Here is a 16,825-nt window from a genome sequence, read left to right as displayed (position 1 = left end):
CAGAAAGTCTGGGCATGGGGCCCAGAAAAGTGTGTTCCAACAAACCCTACAGGTGATTCCAACGTGCTACATTAAGTTACTGGTAACAATTTATTTAAAAAAGAAAAATTGCTCTGGTGGCAGGAATGCTGCACAAAATGTGATAGAAGCCAAGGTTCAACTTTGAAAAGACAATGCCACTGAGGACTATCATGTAGCAACACTTGCAAGGAAAGGCCATGCTTCAGTGCCTGGCTGAGCAAGGGAGCCCTGGACTTGGGAACTGAATGTCCTTGATGGGTGGAGAGGTGAGAAACTAACAGGCAGTGACATCTACATTTTCCTCAACTGTTATGTGCTTTTTCACACTGAATCAAAAAGGGTAGGCAGAAGGAATGTGAGGGGAAGAGAAAAGACAAGGTACAGGTGGGGAATAACCATTTTCCTTCACAGAAACTGCTACTGTTAAAGTTCAGGGCATGATGCCAGAAATTTTACTTTGAAAGTAAAAGTAGCAAAAGGAAAACATTTTTTTCCACTTTAATTTTCAGGAAAGAAGTGGGGCTAGAGGATAGTGCTGGGGATAAAGTAAATCCTGAAACTAGGCAACTTAGTTGCTTACCAAAAAGTAATTAAGTGGCAGCTGGAGACTAACTGTATAGCCAGTTTGGGCACAGTAGTTGAAGAGATAAAGAAGGAGTTTTGTAGTTGAGAAGTATGAATTTTAGGCCAAAAAAATAAATGATTGATTTCTTTCTCATCAGAAATATTTGTGACCAAGCCAGCTAAAAGCACTGTATTTTTTTTATTGTCTTAAAAGTTGGAAATGAAAAATGTAAGGTCCATGGGACATGAAAGACTATGAAGCACTGGAGGCTACAATGTCTGATTTATCCACAAATAAATTACAACCCAGACAACGCTGGGGCCATTCCCACGCCTTTTCAGTTTTACCTTAGTCATAGTAAGGAAGGGTTAGGACTCAAACAGAATGAAAGCATTTAACATGTACTGTACTCAATTCTAGGTCCTTTTCTTTATTCATCCTCATTTCTTGTTTCATTCATTTGCTACTCATATTTTATCTAATTTTAATAGTGTCTATTCTCAGTAAATATCTCTAAAATATAATTAAAATCCTCTCACTGAGCTTTACAAGATAGTAGATTCATTCTGGTTTTGTAACTTGTTTTTTCCCTTTATGCTAGTACCCTTACTCCTTTTACAGTTATACTCTTAAATCTAGTTAAATGCAGAAGTAGAAACTATAGCTTTGACTAAGACATACTTGGTATAACTCTGCGTTATGTAGTGTCCTGCAAATGTTCTAAAGTAGTTATTTGCATCAACTAATCAGATCAAATTGAAATTAGCCATTTAATTAATAGAAACAGTTTTATTATGAGAGTATAACAAACACCAAATCTGTTTACTCTACATTTCTGCTTGATGTGATGGCATGCTCAAATGTTTAAAAGATAACAAAGTCAGCAAAATAATAATAAATTATAATTAAGTGAAGTAACATGGCAAGTTCTAGTTATTGCTGTAGAATGACTTCTAGGAAATTATAATTAAGAAATTACTACGTATTTTTCAGAAATTGATTTTTAACAAAGGAAAACTTTTTAAAAGTAAAATAAAATTTAAGCTTTGAACATTAATTTCATTGCATATTTGCATATCTTAAAAATTCAGGCTTTGCAACTTGGATGAAATATATGCAGATGTTTACTTAAGGTATATTTTTGGTAAGTGGTAAAAAATATTTCTCAGCAAAAAAATAAAATAACCGTCCTACCAGTAGTCATATTTCTTTTTGTATTTTTCAAGTGACATCGCTCTGTATTCAACCCAAAATTTTTCTAGTGTATCTTTGAGTTCAGTGGAGTTAATGTCAGATTTTTACAGTTTGACTCTAATACAGTTATACTGAACTGTGTCTTTGATTTTACAGTTTATGTAACTATTGTGACCATCTGCAGCAGCTGCACTTTTCAAATTATTTGCTGAACCAAATTGAGCACAGTGACAAAAGTAGTCATCTCAGATGTACTATTAAACAGAGAAAGAAAAAGGAGCATTGCCTTGGTACAGCATAGCCATCTGCTGTACAGATGTTATTGTATAGAATGACTTAAGATAAAATAATTGTAGAAAATTTTCATTAAAACCTCAACAATTTGCACTTGTTTATGCGAATCTGCATAACTCCCCAATGAGACAACACACTTGGGGTTTCTTTGGTTCTCACTCACTTTCTCTTTGATCCTTTTTGATGTGCTGACTTTAATAAACACAGTCAAAAACATTGTGCAAAAAACATCATGGAAAAAACTACAAAGGAACAATTATAGCAGCAGAAACTACTCTAATCCCTAACTTACGCAAGCTATTTTTAGTGAAATATTTTTTTTAACACTCTTTATATGACAATGTTATATAAACAGGGTAAAGCTGTCCTTTCCAGATGAGTTTTAATTTAGGAGCTGAAATAGATTTGTAATGCTAGAGGAATCTTATGTTCTAAGTAATATTTAGAGAAACACAATTGGGAATGTGTCGTAGGCATGTTTCTTCACTTGTGAAAAGTACAAAAAATATTTGAGTTTGCCTAACGATTATATTTTTTATCATCTAAACCGACATAAGGTTATGGGAAGTGTATGTGGAAAGGGAATAATAAAAGAATGAAAGAGGAAAGTTAATATTCTCCCCAAGACATTGTCAATACATTTAAATATGAAATGCTTTTATGTTCATTTACTGGATTTTACAACAAAATATGTACAGATTATTCACCGAAATGTTTTCATCATTTGAAACAAAACGAAATGGTTAAATATTTTCCACTTAAAAAAAATCCTTGAGTTCTTCTTAGCCTCCTGTACTATTCTGTGGCCCTAAACTATCCGAGTTTCAAGGAACATGGGGTTTTTTTAATTCCACTCTGCAGATGCTAGTGTAACAGTGACTTATAATAACCTAACTCTTATTTCTGCTAGAATACTTATGTTCTCCCATGTGTCTGTGGTAAAATGGCCCTAAATTTTAAAACTTTACATACAAGATGTAATGCTTGTATTTTTTTAAATTGGTGTGTAATTGCAAAAATCTCTATGATTGTGTATAATATTGCCAAATTTTCTATGATTATGTTATTGATAACGAAATTAATCTTGTTTCAAAATCATATCTTATTTTCTGAAACATTTTAAGGCAGATATTTCTTTTGCTAGCCATTAAATCTGTCCCATTCTGTAGTATGTTCTTTTTTAAAAGTAGCCTTCCCCACCCCCCCGCACACACACACACAGTCTTTTTTGCTGTTTGAAGTATAGTGTTTTGGAGAAACCTTAAGTATGTAGCTATAAATTCTGAACCAGCAGTGTAGCACTTTGCACAGGCAGGGTGGGGAGTGAGCTGCAGACTTTAGCTCTCCTTGTCAGAGTAAATTATGGCTCTATTAGGGCGGCACTTCTTAGATTTCTGCAAACAAGGGTACACAATTCAGGCTGTGAAATAGCTGTGCTTTAGGCTGCCTTACTCTTTCTTGGGGGCACGCCGATTAGCAACCTCCATGTAGATAAGGGAAAGGGAAATAGGATATGAACAAGTTAGGTGGCACAAAGCGTTGGGGAAAGAGCCTAAGTGAGGCCATCTTGGCTGGCATTTTAGTCAGAATTAGGGAAAAGTTGCAAGAATCCCGTTTCCATAGGGAATTAGAGGAGTTTTCATCCATACAGAAAGCAATGAGTTGAATTCCTAGTCAAAGAGCTGTGGTTTAAATAACTTTCACTACCCCAGCCTCTGTCATCCAGATGTACTTATCTTTGTGTATAAACAAAAGTAGGAAGAAAGAAAGCATAACCACATTATTTTTCATGTATACAAATGCCTCTTTTCATGTTCACTGAATTCAGGACCAGTAAAAATGTAAAGGACCTAGAGTTCCTTTTCATGTACTGAAAAGTGAAAGCAGGTTATTAATTGATACAAAGTGGAGCTCCAGCTTTTCATTCCAGAGTCAACTGGATCTCCTGAGGAAAATCTCCTTAAGGCGTTGTCATAGCCATTGGATGCTGCAGAAATGCAAGTAAGCCTGAGGGGAAATAAAACATTAAATTATATATGACTACCTAAAATAATATATTGCAATAACAAGCCATTTACAACACCCCAAAGACTTTTGTTACTTTTAGAAAGAAATAGCATCTTTTTCCAATGCTTGAACAATAAGAAATGAATTCTTTGACTGTTAAAGCCAGAGGACAAACTTAACTTTTAAACAGCCACTGAGGATTGAAGTGGAAGTACAGTTTGTAGACAGCTATACAAATCACTAACAAACCTTAATGAATATTGGGTGTGGGCATCAGCGTCCTGTCATTTTTGACACTGTGTCTCAAGTAGCTTAAACCCAACACTCAAGGAAAGGTGGAGACCTCATTGGGTCTGTTAACATCTGGGGTTTTATTTGTCATTTTGGCCATACCCCGCAAGCGCAAAAGAAAGAGTAAAAGGGGATTATCTTGACAATGAAGTGAGTTACTGAATCTTCTGATAATGAAAAGCAGAAGAATTCTAATGCCTTTCTATAGTCCCTGAGGTAGAGGTGCGTTTATAGTTTTGCAGAAGTAAAATGTAGGCAGGCAGAACAGATGGCCCAGAGTCCGTGTAACCTGACACCCCTCATCCCAGAACTGTGGACCACTATTAATCCTGGTCAGATTCCGTCCTATTACTTTATAACAAGGTTCAAAGTTGCTACTGATGAACTGGCCTGTCCTTTTTTTACTCTTAAATTACCTGTGGATTACTGATTTTCTTTCAAAATTGATATTTTTCTGTGCGTAATGGTAGACTATTGAGACATTCAAAAAAGGTAAAATAGGAAGTTCTAAAAATTGAATGGGAAATAAGTGGAAAAAGTAAAATTCTCATAACTTTTTTTCAAAGTAATGTTCCATATTTATTCTCTAGTACAGCGGGAAATAAAAACCATAAATGTATAAGACATTCTCTTGGAAAGTAATTTTCTTGTCCTCTCTCTTAGAAATCGTATGCAATGGAGAAGAAATCCCAACATACAAGTTTTAGTCTCCCGGCTGTAATTGTTATCAATAATATATGTTTAGATAGAACTTTGGTCAATAATAAGCAATGTTAATACTACTATCTTAGAAATTATCTTTTTTCACCCCCTCAAAAAGAGAGGTAAAAAATTAAGAATGTTTGATATTTTTTAAAAACTCACTAGTAGGGCCTTCCCTGGTGGCACAGTGGTTGAGAGTCTGCCTGCTGATGCAGGGGACGCAGATTCGTGCCCCGGTCCGGGAGGATCCTGCATGCCGCAGAGCGGCTGGGCCCGTGGGCCATGGCCGCTGGGCCTGCGCGTCCGGAGCCTGTGCTCCGCAACGGGAGAGGCCACGGCAGTGAGAGGCCCGCATACCCAGGAAAAAAAAAAAAAAAAACTCACTAGTAGATATATGCTGTTCAAGCATATTTATATGGTCACTTATTTTTTCTTGTTTAACCAAATTATATTAATTCAGTCTTTACATCTTTCATTTGGAATATTTAAATTTTTCTGTGCTAAAGGGTCTATGTGGGTTTTTTTTAATGTCTGTTACGTGATTTTTGTTCTTCGTGTACATTTTTTCTGTGCTGTGAGGTTACTATAGCTGTTTGGATTTTAATGAGAAGCCTTTAAATACATAGGATAGTAACTTCAGAAATTTAGAAGGTAACCACTGGGTGAAATATCTGATGTGCTAATTTCCAGGCTGCCTGAAAAGTAAAAATCATCCAATAAGTAGCCATCTTCGGATGTCAGAGCACTCTCATGTGCTGTGGCACAGTGAACATGATGTACCTGCCCAGCCTTTCGTAGAGGGAGATGAGCTCATCGCAGAGAGATAACCATCTCTGACTTTTTCTTCTGATTAATCACCGACCTGAACTCCATTTGAACCTTGTTAGACCAAAAACAAGTAGAATTCCTGGCCCAAACTATAAAATATAATTAAGCCCTTTTGAAATGATGTGTAAAAGAACATTGCTGTACCCCCCACTTATAACCACTACCACCACCACAACCAATAAAGTTAAATCAAGCACTGCCTGTAATGGATTAAAATAATAAATGTTCCTGGATTTCAGTGTTTGAAGTACTTGAAGAAAACAGGCTCCCAGCAGCCTGGGTAGCTGAATGCAGGAGAGACATTTATTAATGACGAGTTCAAGGATTTGGCCTGTTTAAGATCATTACTTTGTGTTTACCATGGGTTACACATCTCTTATATTTTTATACAGCCCACATGTGTCTACATGCAATAATGAAAGCTTTTTTTTTTCAACAAAAGAATTGTTAATTGTGTAAATATGGTTCTCTTGGGGACTGTGAAGTCTTCCTAAGACTCTGCTCCCTTCTAATGAGAAATCCAGTACAGTTATTACACTCTCCCAAGTATACCCACCTTCAAATCTTGTCTCCAGCTAGATTAGTCTTTCCCCCTATTGTTTTTAGTTACCAATTCCAAACTTAATCTAGACTGCTAGAAAACTGTTGGCCTCTGGTTATGTATTTTTTTAATAAATTTGTTTATTTTGGCTGCGTTGGGTCTTCGTTGCTGCTTGCGGGCTTTCTCTAGTTGCGGAGAGCATGGGCTACTCTTCATCGCAGTGCACGGGCTCCTCATTGCGGTGGCTTCTCTTGTTGCGGAGTGTGGGCTATAGGCGCGCGGGCTTCAGTAGTTGCGGCGTGTGGGCTCACTAGTTGTTGCTTGCAGGCTGTAGAGCGCAGGCTTAGTAGTGGTGGCACACAGGCTTAGTTGCTCCGCGGCATGTGGGATCTTCCCGGGCCAGAGCTCGAACCTGTGTCCCCTGCATTGGCAAGTGGATTTTTAACCACTGCGCCACCAGGGAAGTCCAGGTTATGTATTTTAGAATTGTGTTCCATTGCGCTAGACTTTGTGTGCTTATGTACTATAGAAAAAAAGAATCAATGCTTTTTATTTCTTCTCCTAGCTTTAACAAAGATATGGGAAAGGACTATTTTTCTAGATTTAGATACATTTGAGGTGAAAAAAAGGGACAACTGGTAAACATTTCCCATATACGCATATTAAAACAGTATTCCTTGGACAGGAGAAAAAAGGGCATTTGAGACAACAAAAATGCTATCAATGAAAATATCTCACTGTGAAAATATCTCACTGTGAAAAATGCTATTGGAGAAGAAACTTTCCAGTCCTAGCAATTAAATACTAGAGATGTTTTTTTTCTTTTTAAATTTTATTTATTTATTTATCTATTTTTGGCGGCATTGGGTCTTCTTTGCTGCGCTCGGGCTTTCTCTAGTTGCGGTGAGCGGGGGCTACTCTTGGTTGCACTGCGCAGGCTTCTCATTGTGCTGCCTTCTCCTGTTGGGGAGCACGGGCTCTAGGCGCACGGACTTCAGTAGTTGTGGCACGCGGGCTCAGTAGTTGTGGCTTGCGGGGTCTAGAGCGCAGGCTCAGTAGTTGTGGCACATGGGCTTAGTTGCTCCGTGGCACGTGGGATCTTAACAAGCCAGGGCTTGAATCCGTGTCCCCTGCATTGGCAGGCGGATTCCTAATCACTGCGCCACCAAGGAAGTTCCTAAAGATCTTTTTCTTAATAGTGTCTCCTTTGCATCCTCATGATGGCACTTTGTAAGTTAGTATTGGGTGAAATGGATAAGAATTATTGTAGCTCCTAGAACTGGGACTGTGGAAGAAGAGAGGGTTAGAAGTAAATATCCCCCACTCGACTGAATTTGTGACAGTGTTTAGTTTTGCTGCAGTTCCAGCAAATTGCCCTCTCATCCACATAAGCCAGAAGGCTATTTGCTAGGAAAGTTTCTGGCAAAGCAGCCCTGTCAGTGATAAGTGACTGAAGAGACATCTTCGATGTTCTTTTGCTCTCTGGCTGGGGCTCTGGCCCTGTAGGCTATGTTGGCATAATATACTGAGGCCAAGCAAGACAGCCGGGGACAGGAAAAAGCACTTATTCACAACCCTGTTACCAATTGGAAAAATGAAATTACTAAGAGCTAACTAATAGCAGTAGCTTTTATAAAGCAACATGGTGCTGGAAGGAGGCAGACAATCCCAGCCCTGCTACTTGCTGGTAGTTGATTGTGGTAAAAGTTACAACACAGCTCATTTCCAAAATAAAGGCAAAAATACTTAATTCATGGGGCTGTTGAGTGGATTAAGTGAAATAACGTACACAGAGTACCCTACACATTCCTTAGCACACAATTATTTAATTCCTCAATAAATATTAGTGTTTTTGTATCCTCCTCTCCCTCCCTCCCTCTCCCAACTCAGTCATACCACATGAATGCTGAGATCATAGAGCATTAAATTTTAGAGCTGAAAATTATCTCGGAGATCATCCTCTTTATCAAGAACACTTTTTGTCCTTTTCTCTCCATCATCCAAACACGCTGTATTTAGGATAAGATAGCTAGCATGACTATACCAACCAGATACTACTGTAACCAAAAAACTTAGTACACTTTGGCCCTGTCTCCAGCAAATTCATGATTTCTTTCAGGATCTTTGAAATACTTAAAATACCTCATGGACCACCATTACTATGTGGGACTCCCTAAGTGTCAGAGAACCCTAGGTTGAGGCCTACTGAGCTAGGACTAACTCCCTCACTTAGGGGTGCCGAGATTAAACGATTTGTCCAGGGATACTCTGGGGTGCAGTGGGGACTATAACACACGTCTCCTGGCTTCTGGACTTTCTATTAAACCAGTCTTTAAAAACCTGGATCATGTAGATTAATACCAGTTTCTAAGCCATTGCAGTAAATCACTTAGGAAGTCATTTTGCTTTCAACATTGTTTGAGTTGATACCAGTTCTTCCATTCATGTGACTTACTTTAAAAAAAAAAAATTGAGTCACCAGCAGTTTCCTCATTAAATTAACCAGCTATACTATATTCTTTCCTCTATGAGAAGGTTGCTGTACACTTTCCAATATGCACGGTCAGATTTGTTAGTAGGCTTTTTTTTTTTTTAACATAACCACATGATCCAATCAAGTTTTATTTTCCTAATAAACTGACACAACTGTGGAAACAGTAAGCATGGTGGCAGTCAGCATTGGAGGGAGGGGAAGAAAGAGGCAAAGCGTATCCACCGTCACCCTTTGGTATTTTCAGTTCAGTTTTTCTAGGATCTGAGAGTTTTAAAACATTTCTCAAAAAAATACCTTTCCCAGACAAGGGCCAAGTATAAATAGCCAACTCAATAGACATTTTTGTCTTCCATGAGTAATTCTCCCTTTCTTCATATGAAAGAAAAATAAAATCCTGTTCCTGCTACTTGTCATTTTCTTATGTCCAAAAGAAGAGGTTTGGATTAGACTAGAAGTCCCAGCTTTTACTCACTGATAAGGACTAGATGAGAGTCCCTGAGGACTGGAAATCCCACCCATGAGAAATCTCGAGTGCCTTAGAGAAGGGGGGATACGTGTTAGCAGGTCGACCACCCACTTGGACTCTCATTTTGAGGACTAGACTTTTTAGTAACTTTGTTGGGGAGCACCAGCATCCCTTTCAGCTTAAACATCTGTGTCCATGTAGTTCTCTGACAGTTTTGTTGTATTTTGTTTCATTTATTAATCTTATCCTATGTTACAACTTACTATAATAACAGATGCAGATATAGACTTATTACAAAATAGAATGTAATTAAGTAGGATCTGAAACACTTACATATTCTGATCAAGAGGGGGAAAGCAAGCTATTTTCATGGTTAAACTACCCAAGTGCAGGGACTTCCCTGGCCGTCCAGTGGTTAAGACTCCATGCTTCCACTGCAGGGCACGTGGGGTCGATCCCTGGTCGGGGAACTAAGATCCTGCATGCCACATGGTGCAGCCAAAAAAATAAAATAAAATAAAAATACTCAAGTGCCATTTTTATGTGCTTCAACATCATTAGTTGAAGAAACTAGAAATGAAAAGATTCTTAATCATCTCTTTAGTGGACCAGACTCACAGAATTTTTTTTCTAGTCATCTAGTCATTTATGGTCATCTTTTTATGGATCATGCTTACAAAAATTTTTCTTCCTCACTTTTTGAGTCTCCTCATGCTTCACAGTTATGCAAATCGACTTCTGGATGTATCTAACACATGCTTGCTGATTTCCTAGTAGCCTTAGATTATTTCCAGCTGGATAAAAATACCTGGATATGCTTTGCTAGCACATGTCATCATTGAGTACCCTTCTAAAGACATACAGAAGCTTGCTGTAGATGACACTTTGCACAGTCAGCATGTAGAGAGTAGGAGCCCTAGTAAAGGTCTAGTAGAGACCGACAATGTAGGGCTGGCAGCATTTTGTAAACATTCTCCAAAGCAAGTGGTTTCCATTTATTAGTCTTCTGAAGGAGTATTTTAAAGGCCAGGAAACTGTTTGTTCCTTGAACTAAATTTTTACACTCAATGAAAAGTATGTCAGTATGCAAACAAACCAAGATTATTTCTATTTATCACACAAGTTGTTTCTGAAATTACTTCTCAATGTTGATACACCTCATTTAGTTTAATTAAGTACCTGCCATTAGTTTGCTAGAGCTGAAATTAAATATATAAACACAGATTTTTGAAAGAAGCCAATGGAAGAATCAGGCAGAAAAGCATTCTATTGAATGGAAGGAGGTAGAGAGAAGACGTAATATACTCAGTCAAAAATGACCTTATCCCACAGTCACAAAAAGCAAGGTAGGATCCTGGATTGGATCCTGGAACAAGAAAAGGACATGAAGGGAGAAACTGGTGAAATTCAAACAAGGTCTATGGTTTAGTTAGTAGCGTTGTATCGATGTTAATTTTCTGGCTTTTGAGACTCATTCTATAGTTGCTGTAAGTTGTTAACATTAAGGGAAGCTGCATGAAAGATATTAACTTTGCTGAAAGCCTGAAATTATTTCAGAATTAAATTTTAAAAAATGACCTGATCAGTGATTGCATAAATAGCTTTAATAATATTCATGCCTTTAAAGTTTGTGACCATTCTAAATCTTACACTTTTGTAACATATTTCTTTAATTTTTTTCTTTCTTTTCTTCTCTCGTCATTTTTGGAAATTTAAGGGAAAAATTAAAAGTACAGAAAATATAAAGGATAATACATCAAATGCTTATATACTCATGAGCTAGAACAAATATAAACATCTTGTCATATTTGCTTATATGTAAACACACACACACATACACACACACACACACACACACACACACAGAGGTAGAGGAGTGGTAAAACTTCACAAAATTATTCAGCGTTTTCCAATGTTCCAATGCTAAGAAGTTAGTTTTTTTATAATTTTTACTTATAGTCATTTGTCCCACCTTGCATTATTAGTCCATTAGGAAGAAAAATAACACAGGCCTTTACTCCCTTTCTGTTGCCATTTATTCTGGATTTTGAATGTATAAGTATCCATCTTACATGAACTCTGAGTATTCTCTGTGGCCCTGGGTTTATATGTGTGCTGATATATAAAATAAGATTCATTTTATCCCAAGGAAGATACTTAGTATGTTTCCCAATTGAAAAAAACAAAAAGGAAGGGATGATGTCCCATAGGCCAGCTTCTCACAGAGTAAAAGAATGGGGAAAGGAGAATTAATAACTCTGTCACGAGTCCCAGGGATTATTTTCATAGATTGTGGTAAAAGTGTGAACTTTGCTTTACCATTCACAAATGACCCTTTGTGAAATTTATCACCACTCTTTATTATTAAGTGATCACCATAATCTCTTATTACTGGTCATTTACACCAAGATTAAAACCACTAGAACTAACATGCTTCTCTATTATTTTGTTGTACCCTTTTAAAAATGTAGCAGGAAATGTTCAAAAGGAAACGGAGACTCTGTTAAACTTAAAAACTGGTACTTGTGGGTGAACCTTTCTGTGGTGCCGCAAGTAACTGGATCCCCTCGTTGAGGAGCAAAGCCACAGCAGGCTGGTGTGTGTAGCAAGTGTAGTGGGCAGGTAGGCACATGGGGATGAGTTAAACTACTTATGTGTCTCAAAAGCAAACCATGCCTAATTCCCTAATTTCCATGTAGGTGTATGACATGAAAGAAAAGAAAGGAGACAGAAGGGACCAGGCAGGGCACGTTTATATCTATAGGTCACATGTTTCCATAACGCCTTTAGGCAGTGCCTGTTCCTGTATCCTCACTGCCAACATTAGCATCTTAAATTCTCAATACCCCCTTTGTGTTCATACGAGCCCATGATCAATGCTGGTAGACCTGAGAAATAGGCAAGTACAAACTATAAAGGATTAGAAAAAAGTAAGCATAGAGTGAGGGGTAGGCTATTGGAGAAATGAAGGGGTAAAGAAAAGAACGACGACTCAACGCATAGGTATTCAATTAAGTATTTGATTAGAGTGAAAGAATTGACAGCACATAAAGTGAATAAAAAGCAAAAACTAAGTGTTTGTATGATTAGGGAAGTATTTGTGTTTTTCAACAGTTCACTTGCTGAACAGAGTCAAAATTATAAATGTTGTTGGTTGTCTTTTTTTCCCTCTAATGCTTACTGAGATTTCAGAACTTGAGGCTAAAAAAGGAAAAATCTTGTAATGTGAAAGAAAATTGCAAATTATTCACTTTATCTTTGTATATACCCAATATATGGTAGATAACCAGTAAACGTTGGTTGAATGAGTAATGCATGCGTGCATAAATATCAAGTTGGAGGTGATCCAGTATATCCAAATTCCTTATAGACAGAAGCATGGGAGTAGCACTTATTTAAGAAATTAGGCATGGTTATGGATACCATCATAAGAAATTATCCTTAAAGCCATTATAGTAAAGAAGTTCACTGAAATAGCTGACACATGGTGACAGCCAGCAGCTCTAACACCTTCATTTTCTTGCCTTCAAAACCGGAAACCAAGAGGAAAGGTTACTCTCCCCAAAGTATTATTGTACCTCATTGGTTTTCATTAAGCCTCATGTTCATCCTTGAACCAGATCAAACTCCAGAGAGTATCAAACCTGAAAATCTAGAAATTTCGGCAGGTTCCTAGGCCTACTAGTCTACTTTCTAGAAAATCAGTCGTTAAATTCTGCTATTGCTGGAATATAGCTGTAGCTGGGTCAGTGCCTGCCTCAACTGTAAAGTCTCTTGTATTTCAGGCACCTTGTGTCTCCTCCTGCCCTCCTCAGTGCTCACCTGAGTCTGACCCACCTTCTTTCTTCTTGTTTCAGGCTCCCAAATGTTTGCCCGACCATTGGCTTCCTGTTTCTGGGCCATTTTCCCAAGGTCTCAGTCCCTACCTTTACCTTTACTCTCCTGAGAATTCTAGGTATCTCATTCTCTCTACCGGAGCAAGAAAGAATAGAATTTGTATGACAGTAGGAAAATGTTCATGTGTTTAACAGTGTACACAGTAACACAAAAGCTGTCAACATTTTGATTGTTTTTATGTAAAAATGCAAGTCTAGAATTTTTTTCTTATATCCCTCCTCACCCTAGCTAATAAATATCAATACTTCTAGTTGTGTAACTTTCGGGAGTTAAGAAGGACCTTCCACCAACCCTACTCACGTTCTTCTTTGAGAAGGGATAGGCACTTTCTGAGGAATATACGGTAAGGAATCATGATGCAAATTTTGTCATTCCAGTTCTAGTTTTAAGGCAAGACCTCAGAAACTTAGTACAATATCAGTATTTTGAGGCCATTGCTGCACCGTAGAAATATCCAGTAAGGTTCAGATTCTGTATGTATTAAGTTACTTCTACAAAGTAGATTTTATCATATGCTTACAAATATCTTCGTATAAATGAAAAGTGCTATAGAGGAGAAAGGTAATCTCGTTCTTCTGTATGCTCCAGAAAAAATGCTGTCAAGCCCATTCTTAATGAGACTTCTAGGGATAAATATCAGCCCTTGCTTTTGATAGTCTTTTCTTTGATAGATAATTACCTTTGCTTTAATAAAGTTGTCCTTTGTTTCTGTCTTAGTTCTTTTGCTTTAATTTTGCCTACTCTCTCCAAAGTGATGTTTTAGGGATGATCAGACATCAACACATCAGAAGGAGTACTCTGCAGGTTTCTCACTGTTGTAGGAAGAGATTACAAATAAGAAAAGGGAATAGGCTAGAAACCAAATCCTGTGGTTTTGGATTAGAACCAGAGGTATCAGTATGAATTCATGATTTTTAATATATTTACTGATAGATACAGTAATATAGATGTGTGTGTATACATGGGCAGTAGACGCACATATACTTCTTAGCCCTCTCTGCTGAGAGGCCCTAGAAACAGTGATACCCTAGTAGCAATGAGCATACCTACCACCCAGATTTTGGTTTCGAGATGCCATTCTTCAGCAAAAGAAACCAAAGCTCTGGAGAAATGACTGATGCCAGAGATGGGATGGGAAAAATACAACTGAGCCTGAAACATCTTGTGGCCAGAAAGTAAAGAAGCTCTCAAAAAATGATAGGGGTATATCACAGTGACACAGGAACCAGCTTGGAGGGGTTCCCAATGGCCAAAGCTGGTTCAATTTAAGCAACAAAGTAAAATAAAGATAGTATTAGATTAGGACCCATAAAATAAATATCTGTGAGTCCATACTGGTATAGATAAATAATTGAACTAATAAATAGAGTAGAAGGGACAGCTCTTTTTACTATAGAATACTAGTTAATAATTGTAGAAGAGTAAGAGAAATAGGAAATCAACATTACCACACACCACAGTAATAATTGTTGCAGGCAAGAAGCACTAATGGATGCTAACATTAATGGGTAAAAGTTTGATGTAATAGAGGATATTTGCATAATCTTCAGATATCTCTCCACAGGATACTTATTGTTTACAAATGGAAAAATAACCACTTCACAGTGGCGAAATCTGGCAGACACCACTTTAGCCATGTGATGAACATTAGTATTACCAGCAAGTAGTAAAACATCAATATCACTTTCCCCATGCACTGAGAAGGGTATCACTTCTCTGGTATTCTGGCCAAAAATGCATATAACCTTATTCTAAAGGGAGAACATCAGATAAACCCAAATTGAAAGATATTCTGCAAAATAATTGGCCTGGACTATTGAAGAGACTCAAGGTCATGAAAGAAAAAAAAAAAAAGCTAGAGGATCTGTCACTGATTAAAGGAGCCTAAGGATCCTAGATTGCATCCTGGACCAGAAGAAGGAGATTAGTGAAGAAAATGGCTAAATTTAAATAAAATCTGTAGATTACTTAATAGTGTTATGCCAAAGTGAATTTCCTGATTTCAGTGTTTGTACTATAGTTACATAGCTGGGTGAAAGATACATGAGAACTCTGTATATTTTTGCAACTTCTAGGTAGATCTAACATTATTTCAAAATAAAAAGGGTTTCGTTTTTTTTTTTCTTTTTTTTTTTTTAGAGGAAGGGACTTTGAAAGATGGCTTCTAAGATCTCTTCCATCCAGCATTACTATTCTGTGATACAATGATGCAAAATGAAGAATGGCAAAGATTTAAGCACTTATCTTTCCTGCCTGTCAATTAAGAAATATATTGTGACAGCTGAAAATAGGATCAGATTCTAAACTGTCCTTTAGTACAGTAGGATATGTCCTGAATAACTACTGTCTTGACTAGTCCTATACTGCATAAGATGGTCCTTGCCTCCGGGATGGTCACAATCTACTGGTGAAGGTGGTGTGATCTTCCCTTTCAATCACTTAGATTACTAAGGTCTCTCTTCCTTCATGTTTTAAAATAATAGAGTTGGGTAAAATGATATAGAAATTGGTAAGTCTTGGAAAACTATCTAAGAGTGAACCGTCAAAGTGGGTTCCAAAATTATCCAATATGGGTGCCTGATGAGAATGATGAACATTAAATAAGATTTTTAAAAAACCCTAGGAGAGCTTTGATATTAAACACTTCTCGTGTGAGGGACCAATAGAGCATTCACATTAACATTACCACCAGATAATTGGGTATTTCATTGCAGGGTAATACGAAGATGCGTGTATTTGAGAACAAAGGGTATCGTAATTCTGACATTCCCTTAATGCTCATTTGCTAGATGACTGTACTGAATTAAGCCTATACTTGTATACTCCCATTATGACAAATTTTTGAATAATGAATTGGTGTGTTTCATTTAGCAAGTACTTACTGTTGAGAAGTAAATATTTTAGGAAATGTAATGCAGTTAAGTCAGAAATTGTGACTTAAGTTCTAAGCTCCATTAATAAAGATAATTTTTGATTCTTGGGTATTTGAGGGCCTGTTTCAATTTTTTTATTTACTGTTCTATTTTTTCTTTTTTTTTTTTTTTTTTGCGGTACGCGGGCCTCTCACTGCTGTGGCCTCTCCCGTTGCGGAGCACAGGCTCCGGACGCGCAGGCTCAGTGGCCATGGCTCACGGGCCCAGCCGCTCCGCGGCATGTGGGATCTTCCCAGACCGGGGCATGAACCGGTGTCCCCTGCATCGGCAGGCGGACTCTCACCCACTGCGCCACCAGGGAAGCCCTATTTTTTCTTTAAGTGTAACTCTGAATAAATAAAATTGTGTAAATGAAGTGAAGTCTTAGTGCCACTATGTGTTTGATGAACAAATTTAAGAAATTGATTTTCACCATCATAATTTTTAACAAAAGTCTTAACCCTAATGCTTTTGTGAGTGTGATTGTCCTCTATGGAAGATTAGAAGTTGTGTGTCTTATTTCTACAGTAGGAACATACAACATATATGCAGTTTTCAAGTCTCCACAGAGTTGAAAAGCCGACGTGGGTACTCTAATTTGAAACATGTATGG

At 37.5% G+C, this 16,825-nt stretch overlaps 1 protein-coding gene across 12 annotated transcripts in view; it reads left to right on the top strand.

Moving 5' to 3' along the window:
• Window positions 1-16,825, top strand: part of VPS13B (vacuolar protein sorting 13 homolog B) — a 795,728-nt gene that overhangs the window by 609,741 nt on the left and 169,162 nt on the right. The window lies entirely within an intron of this gene.

Source organism: Stenella coeruleoalba (genome assembly GCF_951394435.1).
Source record: "Stenella coeruleoalba genome assembly, chromosome: 17".
Taxonomy (NCBI): domain Eukaryota; kingdom Metazoa; phylum Chordata; class Mammalia; order Artiodactyla; family Delphinidae; genus Stenella; species Stenella coeruleoalba.
The sequence above is the reverse complement of the archived record's forward strand: the minus strand, read 5'-3'. Positions and strand labels throughout refer to the sequence as shown.